Here is a 23,151-nt window from a genome sequence, read left to right as displayed (position 1 = left end):
ATTAAGGCGTCGATCCCATTTACAATTGCACCCAAAACCATAAGATACCTAGAATAAATCCAACCAAAGAGGCAAAGAATCTGTAGAATCTAACCTAATCTAATAAATCTAACCAAAGAGGCAAAGAATCTATAGAAAACTATAAAAAACTCATGAAAGAATGGAGGAAGACACAAAGAAATGGAAAAATGTTCCACACTCATGGATTGGAAGAACAAATATTGTGAAGATGTACAATGCTGTACATTGAGCTACAATTGCTCAATGTAGAGCAATCTACACATTCAATGCAATCCCCATCAAAATACCATCCACTTTTTTCAAAGAAATGGAACAAATAATCCTAAAATTTGTATGGAACCAGAAACGACCCCAAATAGCCAGAGGAATGCTGAAAAAGAAAAGAAAAGCTGGCGGCATCACAATTCCGGACTTCAAGCTCTATTACAAAGCTGTCATCATCAAGATAGTACGGTACTGGCACAAAAACAGACACATAGATCAATGGAACAGAATAGAGAGCCCAGAAATGGACCCTCAACTCTATGGTCAACTCATCTTCAACAAAGCAGGAAAGAATATCCAATGGAAAAAAGACAGTCTCTTCAACAAATGGTGTTGGGAAAATTGGACAGCCACATGCAGAAGAATGAAACTGGACCATTTCCTTACACCACACACAAAAATAGACTCCAAATGATTGAAAGACCTAAATGTGAGACAGGAGTCCATCCAAATCCTAAAGGAGAACACAGGCAGCAACCTCTTTGACCTCAGCCGCAGCAACTTCTTCCTAGAAACATCGCCAAAGGCAAGGGAAGCAAGGGCAAAAACGAACTATTGGGACTTCATCAAGATAAAAAGCTTTTGCACAGCAAAAGAAACAGTCAACAAAACCAAAAGACAACCGACAGAATGGGAGAAGATATTTGCAAATGACATATCAGATAAAGGGCTAGTATCCAAAATCTATAGAGAACTTCTTAAACTCAACATCCAAAGAACAAATGATCCAATCAAGAAATGGGCAGAAGACACGAACAGACATTTTTCCAAAGAAGACATTCAAATGGCCAACAGACACATGAAAAAGTGCTCAACATCGCTCAGCATCAGGAAATCCAAATCAAAACCTCAATGAGATACCACCTCACACCAGTCAGAATGGCTAAAATTAACAAGTAAGGAAACGACAGATGTTGGCGGGGATGCAGAGAAAGGGGAACCCTCCTACACTGTTGGTGGGAATGCGAGCTGGTGCAGCCACTCTGGAAAACAGTATGGAGGTTCCTCAAAAAGTTGAAAATAGAGCTACCATACAACCCAGCCATTGCACTACTGGGTATTTAACCCAAAGATACAAATGTAGGGATCCGAAGGGGTACATACATGCACCCTGATGTTTATAGCAGCAATATCCACAATAGCCAAACTATGGAACGAGCCAAGACGTCCATCAACAGATGAATGGATAGAGAAGTTGTGGTAGGGCGCCTGGGTGGCTCAGTCGTTAAGCGTCTGCCTTCGGCTCAGGTCATGATCCCAGGGTCCTGGGATCGAGTCCCACATCGGGCTTCCCGCTCTGTGGGAAGCCTGCTTCTCCCTCTCCCACTCCCCCTGCTTGTGTTCCTGCTCTCGCTATGTCTCTCTCTGTTAAATAAATAAAATCTTTAAAAAAAAAAAAATTAAAAAAAAAAAAAGAAGTTGTGGTAGATATATACAATGGAATATTATGCAGCCATCAAAGGGAATGAAATCTTGCCATTTGCAATGACGTGGTTGGAACTGGAGAGTATTATGCTAAGCGAAATAAGTCAATCAGAGAAAGACATGTATCATATGACCTCACTGATATGAGGAATTCTTAATCTCAGCAAACAAACTGAGGGTTGCTGGATTGGTGGGGGGTGAGAGGGATGGGGTGGCTGGGTGATAGATATTTGGGAGGGTATGTGCTATGGTGAGTGCTGTGAATTGTGCAAGACTGTTGAATCACAGACCTGTACCTCTGAAACAAATAACACATTATATGTTAAAAAAAAAAAAAAAAGAAGAAGAAGAAGAAGACAGCAAGAAGGGAAGAATGAAGGGGGGGAATTCAGAGGGGCCGATGTACCATGAGAGACTATGGACTCTGAGAAACAAACTGAGGGTTCTAGAGGAGAGGGGGTGGGGGGATGGGTTAGCCTGGTGATGGGTATTAAAGAGGGCATGTACTGAATGGAATACTGGGTGTTACATGCAAGCAATGGATCACGGAACACTACATCAAAAACTAATGATGTAATGTATAGTGATTAACATAACATAATAATAAAAATAAATAAATAAAGACAAAAATTTAAAATTTAAAAAAAGGCAAAATTAACAAATGGATAAAAAACAATAACTATATGACATCTATAAGACATACTCTAGACTCAAATATACAAATAGGTTCAAATTAAAAGGATGGAAAGAAATATACCACACAAACACTCAACAAAAGGGAGCTGGAGTGGCTATGTTAGTATCAAATAAAATAGACTATAAGGCAAAAATTTGTACAGAGATTTAAAAAAAAGAACAGTTTGTAATGATATAAATGTCAGTACATCAAGAAAAGATAAGAATTATAAACATACATGCACCTAACAACAGTGCCTCAAAATATACAAAGCAAAACCTGAGAGAATTGAAGGGAGAATAGATAATCCAATAATATAGTTAGAGGCTTCAAAACTCTCACTATTGGGAGAAGAACTAGACAGAACACCAGTAAAGAAAAAGAAGACTTGAATAACACTATAAACCAATTAAATCTAACACATCTATAGAATACTCTACCCAACAACAACAGAATACACATTCTTCTCAAGTGCACATGGAACATTCTCCAAGACAGACCATATGTTAAGCCATAAAAGAAGTCTCAATAAATTCAAAACAACTGGAATCATACAAAGCATGTTCTCCAACCATAATGGACAGCAGTGTTAAACCAACAAAAAGACACTTGTGAAGCTCACATATATTATGTGGAAATTAAACAACACATTACCATTTTCCACGGCATAAAAGCAGAAATCAGAAGGGAAATTAGAAAATACTTTGAAATGAATGAAAATTAGTATACAACATACCAAAACTTATGGGATGCAGCTAAAGCAGTGCTTAGAAGGGAAATTTACAACTATAAATGCCTATTTTTAAAAAGAAGAAAGATCTTAAAAATAACCTAATTGGAATAGCATAGTTCCTCAAGAAACTAGAAAAAGATGATCAAACCAAACCCAAACAAGCAGAAAGAAGTAAATAATAAAGATTAGAGTAGAAATAATGGCGATAAAGACTAGAAAGATGATAAAATCAACAAAACCAAAAACTGGTTTTTTGAAATATCAATGAAAATCATGAACTTTTAACACTTTGTCTTTGGCTTTTGACAGTTTGATTATGATCTGTCTAGATGTAGATTTTTTTTTTTAGGTATTTACCCTACTTGGAGTTCATTCAGTTTTTTTTATTATTAATATTTGTAGGTTATTGTTTTCCCTCAAATGGGAAAGTTTGGAGCCATTATTTCTTATAATATTATTTCTGCCCCTTTCTCTCTCTTCTGTTCTTCTGGGACTCCCATTATGTATATATGTTGGTACATTTGATAGTGTCTCACAGTCTCTGAGGCTCTGTTCATTTTCATCATTTTTTCTCTTTCTTTGGCTCAGACTAGATAATTTCAAATGACACTTTCAAGTTCTCTGATTCTTCCTCTACTCACTCAAATCTACTGCTGAGCCCCTCTAGTGAATTTTTTATTTCACTTATTGTAATTTTCAACTTATTATTCTATACTATTTCAACTTTCAACTTCTATTTGGGTCTTTTTTTTACAATTTCTATCTCTTTTTAATATTCTCTATTTGGTGAGATATCATTCTCATATGTTCCTTTAGTTCCTTGAAGAAACTTAAAATAGCATTTTAAAGCCTTTTTCTAGAAAGTCCAACATCTGGGTTTCCTTAGGGACAGTTTCTATTGACTGCTTTTATTTTCTATGTAATACTTTCTTATTTCTTTACATATCTCATAATTTTCTGTTGAAAACTGGATATTTTAAATAATACAATGTGGCAACTCCAGAATACAATCTTCCTTCTTCCCTAGGGTTTATCGTTATTGCTGTTTTGGTGGTGGTGATGGTTTAGTGACTTTTCTGAACTACTTCTGTAAGGTATTCTTTGTCACATGTAGCCACTGAAATCTCTGCTCAGTTAGGTATTCAGCTAATAATTAGAGATTTCCTTAAATATCTGCAATCAGTAAGTTTCCCAGTCTTTGCTAAGGGACTCTGTGTGCATTTTTAAGCATGCTTTCAACAGCCAGCCGGGCTGTTTACAACTGAAACTTAGCCTCTATTTTTTGCTCATGCAGAGCCTCAAGATTAGCCAGAGGTGAGAGCTCAGATGTCTTTCCTGAGTACGTGCACAGTTTGGGCATGCATATAACCCCATACATGTATGTGATCTTTTGGATTCCCAGAAATATGTCATAGCTTTTCAAAGCCCCCTATGGACATTTAGTTCCCCAGATTTTCCTTTTAAACCTTTTTGGTTAGCCCATTGTTTGCCACAACTGTTATTCACTGCTTCACAACTCCCAGGCAGCTGAGATTTCAACATTTATCTCTCATTGTTTTTAACAAACATTCCCAATGAAACAGCTATTCACATTAAGTGAATTCTGACTTAGATCAAATAAAAACAGCCCTGCAAGTGGGGCCTTCCAACGAACCACCAGATAAGTCCATAATGACAGGGCTCTGGGAATGGGGATTTGAAGGAAATTCAACCTCATTCTGCCCACTCTGGTGTCTACCAGGCTGCTGGTTTTAACTGTGATTTACAGGCTATTGGTTTTCAAGGCTAACGTAGAACTGGGAACAAGTGGAGGGTTTGAATGGGACAAGTTATACACCACAAAGCTCTCTAATCTTACCAAAATTCAGCCATTTTTCTTAAATAAATGTTCCCTGGATTATAGATCCAAGAAGCTCAATAAACCACAAGTAAAATACACACATACAAACCCAAAGGCATGGCATAATCAAGTTGCAAAAAACCAACGATAAAGAGAAAATCTTTAAAGCAACCAGAGAAAAGAGACGTATCTATCACCAGTAGAGCAATAATTAAAAATATCACTGACTTCTCATCCCCAGAAACAATGCAAACCAAAAGACAACAGAGTATCATCTTTAAAGTGCTAAGAGAAAAAGCTATAACCTAGAATTCTATATCCAGCAAAAATATCTTCAAAGATGAAGGTAAAATAAAGGCACGTTCAGACAAAATAAAACAGAAAATTCATTGCCAACAGACCTTCAGGTGGAAGATATGATGTGAATAATATGAATGACCTTTTTCTCGTTTATTAATTCATTAAAATATAATTGATTAAAGAAAAAATAATTACAATGTAGTGTACAATTTATAACATCAATCTCTGGTCTCAGGGCTCTGCTCAGCATGTGGAATTCTTTTAACCTAGCATGGCATGATAAACTGACATACGTTCCCAGGTAATATCACAGAAGAGAACAGAGACACCAGGCCTGCATCTGAGACTAACCAAACTAAGGAAAAACATTTCATGAGAAGCAGATGTACTATCTTACTACCCACATACATCTTGTTCTTCTCAAGCCTTTGCTCCCCTTTCCCTCTCTCCTCTGCTTGAAATAACTTACCCATCTCTGCCTATCCAAAATCTGACTTCTTTCAGGGTCCCATTCAAATCCTTCTTCCTTCATGAAGCTTCCCTTGACTCGCCAAGAAAACCTAGCTAGTTCATGGCAGTGCTAGAATTAGAACTTGGTCCTCCTGACACTTAATTCAGTGTTCTTTATACCATATCAATTGTTCTCAAAGTCCTTCAAGTGGTAGGGTGCATAATAGTAATGGTATTTTTGAAATATTGATATTCACATTTTTTAAGTTAATGTGCTATGTTTAATCAGATACTTTTGCACTAGATTCTAGCACAGATCAGGTATCAAAGCTTAAGAAAGTATTACTGGAATTTAAAAAAAACATACAATGCTGGGAAAATTCTTTTTCTTAAAATCAAGAAAAGGTATTTATTTTCCTGACATTTTAGTGGCAAAACGGCTTGGTCCTGCCTAAAGAAGATCCATGTTCTGCAGAGCAATATGAAAATTGCTGTACCATGTGCCATCCTGAAATTTTACTTTACTCTCCATGAAAGTCTCCAAGTAACACCTTAACTAGGCTAACTCCATCCTGATTTCCAAGATTTGCAGAAAAATTATTTCTCCAATCTCATATGGCCCTAAATAAAGTAGACTTTGTAATTGGGCAATGTTTCATTTTAGAACAAAGATACCAGGATTTATGGCCTAGGACATAGCTCATTCCATTATTCTAGATATAAACTCTTAGTGACTTCAGCAGACTTTCTAATCTTAGCCTACTTTCTATAATATGTCTCTTAACACATAAACTCATGTTAAACAGAGAAAATCTAGACATGGAAAAGGGAAGCCGTTTCCACAGACATCATCTTCCTATGGCACTAATTAAAAATCCTGATGCTGAAAGTTTGGCTCTACCTAGAGCACATGTGGATCTCTAGGGGTATGTGAGGTACTACATTACTTCATGGTGCTTGGTACCAAGAGAGGTGCTGAAGTATTTGCAGCTCATTCCTGAAAGAAGTCCACCTTTCTCCCCAGAGGCCCAAGGAATCACATGTCACACCACTGAAAGATGCAGTACGCCTTAAGCTATAACCAGCTGTGAGAAAAAGGGACTCCATGTTCTCCCATAGAGGAGACAAGGACACAGGGGCCAGGCTGGTTCTCCTAGGTTAATTAGGCCCTCTAGAAGAGCTACTGCTTCAGCATCCCAGCAGTATTCAGATGTTGGGATAAAGCTGGCCTTAGTCACCACCGAGGGCAGAATCAGAGGAAGTGAGTCTAAATCTCCAAGAGAAATCTAAGTTAGACAAAAGGAATAATCTGTGAAGACTGTTAGCAGGATACGATGTCCATGAGTTTCCCGAGCATTTTAAAATTAGTCATCTGTCTTCACCAGTGGCTATGATTAATTAAAAATCATATCACCATATCCAGAAATGCAAACTGACTATAGCCACAGCCAACTTCAAGCATATATTACTATGCCTCAGGAACTGATAAAAAAAAAAAAGTCTTGTTCAGCCCAAAAATGGCTCCTGGGATATTTCTATACAATGTGAGAATTCAGGAATTTACTTTTAAGTGACTACTGAAATAAATTTTGTGAGGCAGGCAAGCTACATGAAGATAAATAAACTACAGGTTTTTTTTTTTTAAGTGTGTTTATTCAAAATTAGAGAAAAGCCACTTAATTCACCATATAACAAGACTAAACTTAGAAAGATATTTCACTATCATGTAATATTATATGGCAACCAACTTTTGCAAATAGTCCAACTCCCAATCAGTAATAAGGAATTTCTGACTTCAAAAGTGCACATTGTTCTTTGGCTAAAAATAGTAGAAAATCTCAATCCCTTAAATACAGAGTAATCTCTTATGATCTCTTTAATTTATTGCACTTCCTGTGACCAACAAAAACCTACTGACTACCTATTATATGTCTATTATGTGTAAAGCTTTTTATAAGCAGCGAACTGAACATTTAAATAGAAGGGGGAAAAGTTCAGGAAAAAACCCTCAAAGATTTTTAACTATTTCAAAATGTTTTGAAAATTGCCTTATACATTTTAGACACAATAATGTAATTTAACTAGTTCATATGTATTCTTTCCTTCTCCTACTTAGTAGGCATATTTTCTCAAACTTCTGAGACCTATATAAAATTCCTTTTCAAACAGTTTTTTAAGAGCCTAAGGCTTTAAGAACACATTTTAGAATTCTTACACTAATTCACACAAATTGAGTGCCGTGTACATGCACAGGAATGCATACAACAGCTATGAGACAGGCTCCCCCTTTCTCCCCCCCCCCCCGCCCCCCCCCGTCGCCCCTAGGGATGTCTGATCTCCAGTCTGGGAAAGGAAAGTGCCTCCTCCACATCCTCTCCCAGGGTCTCTCCCCAGGCCTGAGTCTGTGGGGAGAAATGCTGAGTCACAGCTAGTACGGTTAGCAGCTCGCCATTCCCGGCGCTGCTAAGTGGGACAACAAAGCGGAGCAACCCCGTGGGTGTGGAGAAATTGTCGTTATGCTCTCCAGAGGGCTGTGGGAAGAAACACCCCAAAGCCTAGAGCGTCTGGCCGACTATAGGAGCTACAAGCAAAACCTCAAGCACAAGGGATCAGAATGTTCAGCTGCCACAGGGGAATAACAGAGAAGGAAGAGAAAGTAAAGAAAGGAAATTAAGGGTCAAGAGGACAGAGAAGGCAAAGGGAGTAAAAGAGAAAAAAAGAAGTGCCTAAGGTGAAGTGGTCAGTGGCCTGCCCACCCTCTCTTGGAGTTCACTATTGTTCCCCTGCCCCTCCCCCTTTGTGCAGGATGTGTCCCTGTCCCTGGGGGCAGCCAGCCAACAAAGCGTCTCCATGACTAACAAAGAATCTTTGGCCAGACAACCGCAAACTTGTGCTTATTTGATTGCTCACTAGATTCCCTTCCAAAAGCTTTTCACTTTTTCATTCCACAGAGGAGAACATTTAATGGAAGTGACTTCCCCAGAACATAGTTCAAGCTATCTCTTGTCAACCAGACCCAGGGGTAAGCTACTCTTCTGCCCTTAATAATACCCCATTTTGACAATGATCTATGTTCTAGGTACTTTAGGACCCTAAGTACCACCTAAGGGCCACATTTAATTATCCCCGAAATTTAAATAGTGTTAACAATAAAAGAAAACCTTTTTATTTTCAAAAGCAGTTGTATAATTCTAGCTGTAAGTTCTAGAATAAGCAAAACTAATCAACGATAAGAAAAAATCAGAAGAGCTGTTGCCGTGGGAGTGAAGGTATGGGGACTGACTGAGAAGGAGCAAGAAGGGAACTTTCTGGAATGATAGTAATGTTCTATATCTTAATAGTGGGTTTGGGTTACACAGCTGTATGCATTTATCAAAGCTTTTCCAGTGACACATTTAAGATTTATATATTTCACTGTATGTATATTAACCTCAAAGGGAAAAAAAATCATAGAAAATAATTAACTCTAGTTAAAGATAATGCATGCTGAAGTGTCTAGGGATGAAGTCTTTTGATGTCTGCAACTTACTTTGAAATGTATCCAAAAAATAAGATGTGTTAATAAATAGAGGGATAGGTACGTGGAGATCTACATGTGATAAAGCAAGTAAAGTGTTAGTCATGGAATCTAAATGGTGGGCATATGGCTGTTCACTATCACATTCTTTCAACTTTTGTAGAGGTTTGAAAATTTTATTAAGAATGTTGGCAAAAAAATAGCATTTGACAATTGTTACTGGATATGAGATTTCATATTTAGGTATATCCTTATGAGGACAGGTGTTATATCTGACTTTAATATCTTTATGATATATACATATAATACACCTAAGTATGTATATGCCACAGATACATACACATGCACATAATTTATGCTTTATACTAAAATAATAGAGTGATTAAAAAGACATATGGTTGGGTACCTGGGTGGCTCGGTTAAGCATCTGCCTTCGGCTCAGGTCATGAGCCTAGGGTCCTGGGATTGAGTCCTACATCAGGCTCTCTGCTCAGTGGGGAGTCTGATTCTCCCTGTCACTCTCTGTGTTCTCCCTCTCTCTCTCAAATAAATAAATAAAATCTTTAAAAATTTTTAAGAATTAGGCTCCCTCCTCGAGGGGAAGCCTGCTTCTTCCTCTCCCACTCCCACTGCTTGTGTTCCTGCTCTCACTATCTCTGTCTCTGTCAAATAAATAAATAAAATCTTAAAAAAAATAAAAATAAAAAATTTTAAGAATTTAAAAATAAAAATAAAAATAAAATGACATATGGTGTGCCTGGGTGGCTAAGTTGGCTAAGTTAACGACAAGTTGGTTAAGTGTCCAACTCTTGATTTTGGCTCAGGTCATGATCTCAAGGTCAGGCAATCAAGTCCTGCACTGGGCTCCTAGCTCAGCGGGGAGTTTGCTTGAGATTCTCCCTCTCCTTCTGCCCCTCCTCCACTCTCTCAAATAAATAAATAAATCTTTAAGAAAATAACAAAATAAATAAAATAAAAAGACATCATATGACTTAACAGCATCAAGTAGATTTTATTTCAAGCACAAGCAGACTTTCATTAACATGAGACAAGAACTTTTATCTGTTGATTCACAGTTTTACATGCAAAAAGCATGCAGAGTAGTATACTGAGCACCAGCCATATAGACAAATTTTCTAGGAAGCTACTATATAATGTTTTATGTGGGGTGAGAGAAAAAAATTCCTCTATGTCTCCCCTTGTTGTCAATCCCTATATGACATTTCCACATTACTAGCTCCTTTAGATTTGATTACAAGAAGCAGCAATTTTAAAACTAACTTGAAGTAGATAGATGAAAAGGTAGATAAGGGGGGTAGGGATTAAGCTCTTGCTAAATATTTAAAACTTGGCCTTTATTGTTGCAGAGTATTTATCCTATGTACAAAGTCAACTACAAGGAAAAAATGAATAATGAGCAGAAATAATTACTAAGTTTCTGCTTATAAGTTCTATCATTATAAAAAAATAACTTGGTCTTTATTTATGACTGTCCCCCCTCCTAAAGAATTTGAGGTGTTTCCAATAAAAATATATACAATAATCAAAAAACCAAATAAGAAGAGAGCATCAGGAGTTTCTTGGTGTAAGAAGTTTATAATAAGATTAAATCAGATACATTTCCAAACGGTTCTTTCATGTTTTTTTCTGCAGCATGTTTCCTTAAACTTACTAGTGTTTTCTAGGGGTTCTAGGTTTTGTTTGGCTTCTTTTGGCTTCTAATGGGCACCAACCATCCTCTTCAAATCAGAAGTCTGGTAAGCAGACCCAAATTTATTCCAATAAGATGCCCTCTTCTTGACAGCAGTCCACATGCTCAGACAAATAGAAACCACTGGGTAAGATGAAAAGCCCTTCCTTCCACCATAGTCTGCTTAATGCCAAAATTTCAAATGTACAATTATGTGTGCAAATGAGCCCAGGAACACTAGGTCAAATGTATGAGAAAGAAGTGGCTGCTTTTGGGGCACCAGCGGGTAATGTTAGACTCACTCAGTACAGTCCTGTGATGGGGTCCTCCCAAAAATCCATATGATGAAGTCCTAACCCCCAGCACTTTAGAACCTCACAATGTGACTCTAATCCAGCGTGACTGGTGTCCATATAAAAAGGGAAACTTGGACCTGGAGACAAATAGGCCTAGAAGGAAGACAAACGTGAAGACACACAGAGAGAAGGCAACCACCAGAAGCTAAGAGAAGCATGGAACAAATTTCTCCCTCACAGCCCTCAGAAGGAACCAACATTGCTGACATCTTCACCGCAGACTTCTGGCCTCCAGAACTGTGAGACAACAAATTTCTGTTGCTCTAAACCACCCAGTTTGTGGCACTTCGTTATAGAAGCACTAGAAAACCAATAAACTTATCTACACACCTTTAACACCAGAAAGAAGAAGGGCTTAAAACACTAAAAATTAAAAGGGATTCACTTTCTAAATTCCTACTCTTGTTTGGAAATAAAAAATGTTAAACTACTGAAATTAAGTAACAGCATCAGATATTTGATTAGGGCCCAAAACGGAAAAATCCCCATCAGGAAATGAAATAACTTGCCCATAGAGCTATTAGGTGAAAGAGCTGAGGTCTGACCCAGCCTGTGCAAAGACAGTCACTCTGCCCCCTCTGCTATCTTTGGCAGACTTTCACCTCTCTTCTGAACCCTCACCCAGCTCCCCCTTTCCTTTCTCTGGCCCTTGGATCCTCGAGGCCCACATGCTAGCCATAGCCCCAACTGCAGCATCCTACCCAAGCCAACCCTCCTATAGAGAACCACACTCCAAAATGCACCTTCCTTCCTCCCCTTGCTCCACAAACAAAACCCCCAGGCCTTCAGAATCAGATCTCTGCTAGGCTTTCAGAAGAAAGAAATCTGAATACCTAAAGCAATTTATAAAAACATATATATAAGATAAACAAATGCCTGAGGAGTTTATAAACCAAAAATCTCTACCTGGCAAAATGTGAGGCAAATAATTTCAGTAAGATGCATTTTGGGTGTTACTTTAATCCTGTGAAATTTACAGCTCAGGGTGGCTGGCTTCTCAGGAGAGCCACTGAGAGTTATTGAGGGGAGAAGAGGATCAATACTCCAAGTTGGAGGCCGGGGGGGTGGGGGAGGTGGGGATAGTGGATTGCAGAGAAGAGTGACAAAAGATAGCCTACTTAAGAGAACTCGAGATCATACTTAGCCTGTCCCACCATTTTGCCTAACACAAAAGTAAGAACTTTAGTAAGAGCCTTGGTTCCTAAGTACTTTTAGATGTCATAATAATAGCAGCTCTGTTGAGGATTTTCCACGTCTCAGCCACCACCCTCAGCACTTTTTAGGTGCTAACTCATTTCATCTTCATAACAACGCTAAAAAGTGGGTGCCATGATCCCTTTGATAAATGGAAAAACAGAGGCACGAAAGGGCTAAGTGATTTGTCTAAGAGGGAATAAGACCAGTATCCAAACCCACACAGACCAACCCCAGAGGCTCCTGCTCTAACCACTGTTCTATGCAGGGAAACCTCATCTGTGACATGGGGTATTATTATTCCAGCAAAAACATATAGTGGTAAATTGAAGCATCTGCCAGCCCATCTGAGATACAGCAAATGTTTCCATTTAGATGCCCAAAGCAGACCTCAGTAGCTGAGACAGGCCAGCCTGCTGGAGCCACCAGCCACACCTGGCGGTCCAGGTAGGTACTCAAGTGTCACTCAAATGATAGCTAGGGGTGACTACTAGAACCCAGCCTCTGGAACCTAGTTTAAATAACTAACCAAATCTAAAAACATGACTTTGGCCTGAAGAACTCTGGCTATTCCTTGTGGGTAAGATTCCAACTGTGCCTTTTCACCATATTCCACGGGACATGAATGAGCAACGATCCCGACACAGGCAACACCTTAAGCACAGAACCAAGAGGCCTCCTCCCTGCCCCCCTTTGGGGCATTCCACAATGGCAGTCCAAACAGCTTGTCTGAACTGTCACACCAAGGGAATTTATTTCCAAACAGAACAGAAGAAAAAAAATAATCCCCAGAAGTCTGCTCTCCTTCCAGGATTTAAAAGGCCTGATGTAAAAAAGTAAAAATAACAAAATTAAATGTGTGAAATTCTAGGGAATATAATGCTTCCAATAGTTTGTTTTACCATAAATTCTTAATCTGCCTGTGCCTTTTCACTTCGGTAAGGGAAAAGTGCATCAGTGCCTGACTACAAAAAAAGCTGTGGATGAACCTAAGGCTCTATCAGACCGGCTGTGATTTCAGAATATAAACCTGAGCTTGCTATGGTTTTCAGTTTTATTTCTCAGTAAACAGGGCAGCTCTAAGAACTTCACACGCACACACATGTGCACATGTACTTCTCTTACAGAATGATCCTACTGATGACAAACAAAACAGTGAGGTGAATGCCTCTGCCAAGACAGGGCCCACTCAGACTTTCAGAGCTACTCTTACTGCTCCCCAGAGTGATGCTTATCCAAGCACACCCAGGCCCCAAGGGAGAAAGGACTGCTGAGTTCTCCACTTCTAGAACCCCGCAAGCCTCCTGCATGTAACAAGGCCTGAGTCCACCCCAACCCCCAGCAATGGCACCACAACAAACCTGATGAAGTGCAAAGACACAAAAAAGGATGAGGGACAGAATCTCCCCCTCCAAAGGATGTGAGCAGCACTGCCTAATGGAAGGTACAGGTCACCAAGACAGGGAGCTTAAAAGAGGGGGCTGGGGAAGGAAGAGAAAGAAGGAGGAGCAAGAAAGGGAGGCAGGGGTGAGGGACACCTGCTCTAGCCAAAAGGAGTAGTGTTTTTGCCGAAGAAAGTATCTGTGGGGAACAGGGTAATGAGTAAGTTGAATATAGTCACAGCCTTTGATCCTTCTTCTTTTTTTTTTTTTTTTTTTTTTTTTTTAAAGATTTTATTTATTTATTTGAGACAGAGAGAATGAGAGAGAGAGAGCACATGAGAGGGAGGAGGGTCAGAGGGAGAAGCAGGCTCCCTGCCGAGCAGGGAGCCCGATGTGGGACTCGATCCCGGGACTCCAGGATCAGGACCTGAGCCGAAAGCAGTCGCTTAACCAACTGAGCCACCCAGGCGCCCTGATCCTTCTTCTATACCAAGCAGGTAAGTCAACTACACAAATTCATAATAGTCCTGGATAGATTTCACCTGGGGAAGACCAGCAAGGAAGGAGGTCTTAGAGAAAGGAGCAATGACCACCATGTCTTCATTCATGAGAGGAGGGGAAGGGAGGAAGAAGAAGAAACACTGAGAGGCAGGATGAGTATGGATTGGCCCTAGGATTCAGCAGTAGAAAAACCTTTGAGTGACTTGGAGGGAACAATTCCTCTAGGCCCATGCCATGAAAAGGCCATCCCCCTCACTCTCCATTGTCTTTTCCAAACCACTGTTGCTGTCTTTCCTAAAGATCCTCTTCTTTGAAGCATGTGCTATTCTGTAATACCATCCTCTTCCATCCTCTCCCCCAGGATGCCTGAAGGCCTTGGCATCTGGCTCTAAGTCTTTCTCTCTCCCAGAGTCTTGCCAACATCTGGGTAACTTCAGTGTTCGTATCCATGACCTAGCCAATCTGACTTCCTCAGTATTCACAGAATGCCAGGCACCATGGCTGTAACTTTGCATCATTATCTGTAACCATCACAACAGACCTATCAGTAGGCTATAGCACCCCTATTTAGAGATAGCAGGGACTGGGATTCTAAAACATGCTGGTCAGACTCCCAAGTTCATGTGCTCCTCTCTTTACAACACTGCCTCAGAATGCATCTAAAATGTAAACCTGAAAATCCTGCTCTCTGACCCTACATTCTTACCTTGCTACCTCTCCCATTAAACCTCTTCCTCCACCTCATCAAATGTCCAACCCACCCCTGCCTTTACTCCCAGCTTAGCAACTCTTCCTGACACTTCTTCCTTCCATACCTGTGGCCAGAGGACATGCCAGCAAAATCCCTCATGAGACTGTTTCCTTGGCTCAATGCCCACATAATGAACCCTCTCTCTTTGATCACCAGACTACTGATTAAATTAGTAAAATCCTCTAGGCCTAGAATTGTAAGCAATGTTATGATGGTGATGTAAGTGCTGGTTTGAACTTTTAATAAGTGTGTTAGATTGCTTGGAACCAGGTGGAGAGAAAACAGCTGATGGCAGGTGGCAATTGATAAGAACCATAGCTATTCCCAGTTAGCCTCATAAAAATGAGACCCTGTGTTTTCCCTTGAGCCCCTTGGGGCTCTTGATCTAACAGGAGCACACTCTGACCATGATGTCACTGCTGGCATGAACTGAAAGACATGCTGTCTCTTTCCATCCTGAAGACAGTGACTCAGCACTCTAGGGATTCCATAGGTGACTGAAAAAAATCTTCCCTTTACCATCCATCAACATACACCCACTACCACTGAATGAGAGGGAAAGTAAAATATAACCTTCATTAGGGACCTCCCTTCCCTCTTCTCCAGAACCAAGATCTGCAGGGAGGGCTGGAGAGTGAATGAAGTAGACTGTTGCACTTTGATGTGAAAGCATATGTACACCTATATGTTCTTTGTCACTAGGCATGACAAAAATGTAAGCAAATATGAGACAGATCTATAATGAGTTCTGAGCCCATCAATAATACAGACAATGATTCCTGGTCAATCACTTAAACAACGTTCTCATCAACATCTCCATTCTCTTGCCCTGTTGCCCTGTCCCCTCTCCTGACAATCCCCAGAAACTCTCTGATTTCCCCAATTCTGAGAGTTCTGGTACTATTGGAGAGAATCACAAAACCATGTTGATTATCTAAATTACAAATTTAAGAGCTCCAATCTCTGCTCTTCCCTAAATATTCCTCTGTTGTGTTTCCCTTTAGCAGCACTTCCAAAGCTGTCCCATGTTCTTCAAGTCCCCTACTCCAACCTTAGCCCTTTATCTTAAGACAACATTGCTGCCTAAATTCCAAACACACACACACACACATGCAAGCACATGGCATCCACAACTTTCATCCCTTCCACCTTTCAGGTTTTATTCCTACCCATCTTCCCCATTTCCTTCTTGTCTAAAAAGTATCCTAGTCCTTTCCAGGACCAGTCACTTCACTTACATTTTGATCTCATCTTTGCCTTCCCTTTCTGAGATGTTTCATTGGTTCTTGAATCTTCCCCATCCAAACAATCAATAAAGCAAGCCTCCCCTCAATTCCACCTCCTCCTCCAACCACCACCCTGTGACTGCTCTTCATTCACAACCACGTCATAATTTTGCTCCCAATCCTGCTCCCATATCAAAGTTCCCCTGGAAAAAGTCAACATTTTCCAGTGTGTCATACCCAGTCTTCAGTTCTCATCTAACTCTCTCTCCTGAAGTTATGGCATTGCCATAAATTGGTCCCATGTGCATTAAAAGCAAGAATACTAGAGTCTGTGGCCCGAGTGCAATCTGGTTTCCACCAATTACACACTGTTTGACCTTACATTGAATTACTCAACTATGGCTTCAGTTTCCTCATCCTTAAAATGGAGAATATACTAATAATGGCTCCTTGCATTTAAAGCTTATTAGCTAGCTTCTAAATAAAGAGGTGGAATTTGAGATAGTAAAAAGCTGGATTGGAAGTCAGGAGAATAGAGATTTAATTCCAGCCATAGAATCTTTGTAATAACAAGATCTCTGGGTCTCACTGTTTAAATAGACTGGGTGATCATGAAAGCCCTTTCTGCCCTAAACATTTCTGAGACAAGGAGTTTGACAACAATTTGAGAAAATGTACAAATGAGTACTGTGTGAGCAACACATGTAATAAGGGCTTCAGGGAAAGGGAAGAGCAACATTAGCAGGAAATTTGAAGGAGGTTGAACAGGTAAACTCCAGTGGATTTTAAGACAGGGATGATTTTAACTGAAGTAGAAGAGGAGGAAAAGATTTCTGAGTTTGAGAAGCAAAATAACAAAGGCATGGAGTGATTTAAGGTGCACCAGGAAGACCTCCCCCACAGAAGTATCTTCCCCATCTTGACAACAGGTTCTGAATGTCAGTAAACAGTTCTGAAGTTATTGTTAAGCCATAAATATGTTTTTATAACTGACTAAAATGAATATGACCTATGCTCTGCAGCCATTTAAAGTAATTTGTAGAAGAATGGTTAATGAAGGATGCACCCCATGGTATTAATGGTGGTTGTCTCTAGGCAACAGTTTCAATGACTTTTGATTATCTATATTTTCACATGAACATGAATTATTATTTATAACTAGAAAGAATAAAAGCATATTTAAGGTTTCAAATGCAATTAAGAAGGTGGTGACATCTTAAGCCATTCACAATTAATAGTAAGGAGGACTGGTTGACAGATGGTTGGGACTCAGTTGAAGACACAGAGATGCCAGGGGCACTGAGAGAGCTGTTTCAAGAGATAGCAAAGCATTGGCAATATTCTTTGCCTAGTTCCTAAACTTGTCCCTGCAACAGTATATTTTAACCTCTTAAAGACCAATTTATTCCTTTTTACCTCCAATTTTATTTCTAGTACCCAAAAGAATTCAAGGATTTTATTAATTGCAAAAGATATCTTTTTAAGTACTGATATATCAACTACACATTTGCAACTACACATTTGTTTTCAGTGACAAATGTTTGTTTATTATTCTTCACCTCAGTCCTTACTCTCAGATTTGTGGAGCCTTGGAGTAGTTAATGGAGTTCTGAGAAGTGAAAGGCTGGGCAGGATGACTCATACGAATAAGCATGATGGAGATAATTTTTATGCCTACAGTTGTATTTTTAATTCAGTCTCTCCTATTCAGCTTTTATACAGCCTTCCCACCATTATGGCCTCAGAGAAAGGGAAAAACCAACTCTTTCCTCAGGAAAGAGAACAGGATTTAGAAACATTTCCTACCAACCAGAAATGGAAATTAAACTTTACAGTGAATGGTGACCTCAAATAAGAGACATAACCAAGGAGAGAGCATGGCATGGTTTTTTTGCCTTAGGCCTAAACCCCACAGGAGAGGTTATTAGGTAAAGGCTGAGAGAAAAGTCAAAAGTAGAGGGGTTTCTGTCCCCACTTCCTATGGGGACTCCAGGAGGAAATTTCATCCCAGAATGACTTCCACACCAATATGGAGGAGTCTCATGAAAGGAAAAATGATGTGATTAGAAGAAATAAAGTCTGAGGTAACACCCCTTAGTCTTCCTCAGCTCCCATGTGGCAGGGATGGAATCCAGAAGTCAAGTCATCTAGGGAAGACCAACCATAAGGGCCAAGAATGAGAGAGCCCAAGTTCACAGGAAGCAGATACCAGAGGACTATTAGTGATCTGCCAATAAGTGACACTGTCGTGGAGAACAGAGGGGAGCACAAAGGCCTAAGTGTGTGTGGAAATGAAGCCTCCTCTCTGCTCAGAACTTAAAGTCACTTAAGACCAGTGGTTCTCCAGTAAATGTTTAACAAGAGACTCTTCAGAGAGGAAAAGCCCTACTCCAAAGTCCTACATTCTAGCACCTGGAGATTTCTTTGGTGTGAATACTCCCACCAAGGCAGACTTCAAGCTACCAACATCACACCATTGAACTTGGAGTTGGGAAGAGATGAGATACACGGCAGTGTACTATTATATAGTATTTCCATTTACAGATACTGTAAACATAAATAACTTCAAATGTGGTTCAATAATTAGGAAGTGATGAGTTTTGAGTCTTACTTTCTTTTTAATATTACTTAATTGTAAATTTATATCACTTAGTTGTTAATAAAGACTATATATAAAAACTGACTTGCAAAATTCCCCAAAATGTAACAATCAATTCTGATAAGCCAGTGCAAGCCAGATGAGCATACCATTGCTTAAGAACCCCTACCCATTTCCCCCAAATGTCATCTTAGAGAGGTACAGGGGAAGTGGAAGGAAAATCGAACTGGGTCACTTACCCAAAATAAATTATCACTAATTGATAAATGTTAATGTCTACTACCACCTACTCTACCATCATTTCCAACCTTGAAAACTCAGGAAGAAGGTAAAATCAGTTACAAAAAATAGAAAGAAATATATTTTCTTTGCACATCTTAGAATTTTTGTGTGTATCAATTAGAAATTCTGGGCCACGTAATGGAATCCTCCAGTGACAGAAGCTTATGTGGGTGGGGGTATATTTTTCTCATATAACAAGCATTCAGGCCTGTACTTCATGGTCACAAAATGGCTGCCCCAGCTCTAGGCAATACATTTGCATTCAAGCCAAGACAAAGGAGCAAAAAGCCCAGCAGTTTCTGTACCCTTTTATCAGGAGCACAAAAACTTTCCCAGGAAGCTGTCTTCTCTTGTCCCTCCCCACTTCCTTCCTTCCTCCCAGGGGACTTCTGTTGCTTAAGTCTTACTGGTCAGAACTAGGTTACTTAGCCACCTCTAGCTACAAGGGACACTGGGAAAAATATCCCAATTGGCCTAGACCAGTCAGGATCCAAGGACTCAGCATGTTGCTGCCAATATATGAAGGAAACCAGAGTTCTGCTAGTAAGGAAGAAGGGAGTGATGGAAAATAGCAAGCTGGAAGCAGAGTCTAGGACAACATAAGTCTAGGAAAACATAAATTTCTAACTCTAATCCACATAGCAAAGTGGAAGAACTGTTTTAAATGGAAGAGTCAAGATTGGCATTTGTTTGCCAGAGCATCCAATGGAAATTCAGGAAGAGCCTAGAAGTATCACTCACATCTAAGGCAGAGATTGTCAGGAATGCAAACTGGAGGTCTTAGCTACTGCCCAACCTCCTGGCCTGAAAGGCACTTCCTTTCAGCCACTTCAAGAGCAGGAAATGGGATAAAGACAATGAAGTCCAATGGTAAAAAGGTTCCCCATCAGGGAATATTAGGGAATAAGAGACTCTCATTGTTTAATATTTTAGGTTGCTCAGAGCTTTTACCAAGTAGTGCTTCCTAGGGACCAGAGTCCCACCTGCTCTTTCCTTAGCACACACTTCAGGTGTCATTTATGAAGCTAGGGAGAGCTGCAGCACTGAGAAGGAAAGTGAAAAGAAGGCCCTTCCTTCCCTGCCCCTGATGAACCTCCAGTTCAAAGGCAAAGGTTAATTACTTCAATGGTTGGGACTTATTCCTTGGGAAAGGAGCTGAATGACTAAATATTGTGAGCACCCAGTCCCACAGCCCATCGGCAAATGGAGCCTGCCCTGCTATGACTGGGTGTGTGACTCTTATTTGGCCAATAAACTACTTATAGTAGGAGTCACATGAGATCCAGGAAAAAGGCAAGTCACAGATGTTCCAGAGATGGAGGGTGAGGGGGCTGGGCGTGAAAGATGAACTACTGGACAGGAGTTAAATGTTAAATTAAAAATACCACATTAGCTTTTCTGAAATAAAATATTGGTCCTTTAATTGAATATGTTGAATATATGCAAATAACTTTAAGCAGAAAAGATCTGATTCATCTGTCCACACTGCAAAAACCACATATGTGAATTGTTTATTCTTTAGTAAAACATATCCAGTACTTTTCCCATCATATAATACTATCTTACTTAAAGAACATTTACACAATAGCATTTTGAATTTTTTTGTTTTCCATGTTTCTCAACCAAAATTCTCTCCTTGAAGTCTATATTTGTGGTGGTGGGGGCGGGGTGGGGTTGCTGCCTCTCCAGACAAGTGCTCAGACTTGAAAATGTTAACTAATTTCATTTTCTTGATAAAGTTTGTCTGTGATCTGAACTGAGTCATACCAAAAATACCTCTGTAAGATTTGACCTTTTACTTAAATCCCACATTGAGATAATACACTTAAAATGGTTATCAATAAGACCTTTGTTCTTTAAAGCACATTTAAAATAAATCACTTTTTAAAAGAAGAAAACTGTTTTCAATTAAGTTCTTTACCGGCAATCAGCTTAAAAGTTACGTTTGCCTTTTTATTTTCTTTATATATAAATTATGCCCAAGAGTGTCATGATAACAACACTATACAAACTATGCTTTACCTTTGTATTTACTTCTTGTCAAAATAAGCACTACAAATTCATTTGTTTTTAGAGGGCTTTATGACTAACAAGCCCCAGGGTGAAAACAATTAAGGCAATAACCATTTTTTATTGTTAGTGAATAAAACCTAGTCCAATTATATGAGGATAAGTAATTCTTAATTCCTTCTGATGAAAAGTTTACATGTAGTAGAAAAATTTCACTCATTTCTAACAATGTTTTATCATTCAGAAAAGCTTTCAAAACAGAGTTGCTTGAGTCCCATGAGCAAAGTGACCATTCCATGATACCTTAAGAGGGCTAATGACTAGGCTTGGCCTCCTATATGTTTTGTTTTGTTTTGTTTTGTTTTGTTTTGTTTTGTTTTGGCCAACTTATAGTACATTTTTAAAAAATTTAGCCAACTTATAGTACATTTTTTTGTTTTACTCCTACATGTTTTAACCATTTAACACTTTTGTTATTAAACTCCTGTGCGCCCCATAAAATGCTGAGAGCTTACTATATAGAGATATAATCTAAAAAGTATTAATACTGAAAGAGATATTTCTCTTATTTCTCAAATTTCTTATTTTTCCCCTTTTGGTTTAGCCCTCCATCCCATCCATTTTAGAGGCTGTTTTATTAGAGGCAGATTTTGCATTTTGCTTAGTGATTTACTATGAAGGTCCTAGAAGGGCAAAATTCTGATTTAGCAAGCAGAAGTCTGGAAGAAAAATAATTTGGGAATGAAGTAATTTTATATATGTTTATTTCTTTGTATATATTTATTTGATGTATAAATTTAATCCATAAAATGAGCTTGCTACTTCTCAAATTACCTGTAAGTCCATAGCCGGGACAGGTTAGCACAGGGTGAGGCTCCAGACCCCAGAATAGGTTTGGAAGAGATGTCTGTTTCAAAAACCTAGAAATGAGAAGCATTAGAGAAGAGTCAGAGAATCAAAAAAGCGGAAACTCTCATTGATCCAAAAAGGCAAGCACAAGCCTAGAAAGGAAAGACAAAGGTCAAGTCTGAAACACTTTGGGAGTGAAAAACGGTAGATAGGAGAGAAGAACAGTCCAAAATAGGGTCTGACAAGTACAGCACATTTGTACCAGTCCTGAACCACTGAGGAAGGGACAGGATGGAAAAAGCGTCAGGTGACCAAGCAGAGAGTCTGATTTGAAGGGACAAAGAACAGCAAAAAGAATGGCCATAAGATAAAGACCCCACTAAAAAAGATAACTATGGGCAATATCCCTGATGAACAGAGATGTAAAAATCCTCAATAAAATACTAGCAAACCGAATCCAACAGTACATTAAAAAACTCACCACAGGGCACCTGGGTGGCTCAGTTGGTTAAGCGACTGCCTTCGGCTCAGGTCATGATCCTGGAGTCCCGGGATCGAGTCCCGCATCGGGCTCCCTGCTCAGCAGGGAGTCTGCTTCTCCCTCTGACCTTCCTCCTTCTCATGCTCTCTGTCTCTCATTCTCTCTCTCTCAAATAAATAAATAAAATCTTTAAAAAAAAAAAAACTCACCACAATTAAGTGGGATTTATTCCTCTGTTGCAAGGTGGTTCAATATTTGCAAATCAATCAACGTGATACATTACATCAATAAGAAAAAGGATAAGAACTTATGATCATTTCAATAGACACAGAAAAAGCCTGTGGCAAAGTACAATATCCATTCATGATAAAAACCCTCAACAAAGTAGGTTTAGAGGGAATATACCTCAACATAATAAAGGCCATCTATGAAAAACCCACGGCTAACGTCATCCTCAATGGGGAAAAACTGAGAGCTTTTCCCCTAAGGTCAGGAAGAAGACAAGGATGGCCACTCTCACCACTTTTATTCAACATAGTACTGGAAGTCCTAGCCACAGCAGTCAGACAACAAAAAGATATAAAAGACATTCAAATTGGTAAAG

General features: G+C 39.3%; 1 long non-coding RNA gene across 2 annotated transcripts in view; it reads right to left on the bottom strand.

The window, feature by feature from the left end:
- LOC123839697 (uncharacterized) overlaps positions 1 to 23,151 on the bottom strand; it is a 137,978-nt gene that overhangs the window by 19,722 nt on the left and 95,105 nt on the right. The window contains exon 7 of one of the 2 annotated variants that reach the window (XR_010410018.1): positions 22,005 to 22,137. The exons of the other annotated variant lie outside the window; for it this stretch is intronic. This is a non-coding gene — a long non-coding RNA (uncharacterized LOC123839697). Of the gene's footprint in view, positions 1 to 22,004; positions 22,138 to 23,151 lie in introns of those variants that run through there. 2 annotated transcript variants of the gene reach the window in all.

Source organism: Mirounga angustirostris, unplaced genomic scaffold (genome assembly GCF_029215605.1).
Source record: "Mirounga angustirostris isolate CCGP_5_RB_7025 unplaced genomic scaffold, mMirAng1.0.hap1 SCAF_3, whole genome shotgun sequence".
In the NCBI taxonomy this organism is placed as follows: Eukaryota; Metazoa; Chordata; class Mammalia; order Carnivora; family Phocidae; genus Mirounga; species Mirounga angustirostris.
This window is presented reverse-complemented; position numbering and strand designations above follow the sequence as displayed.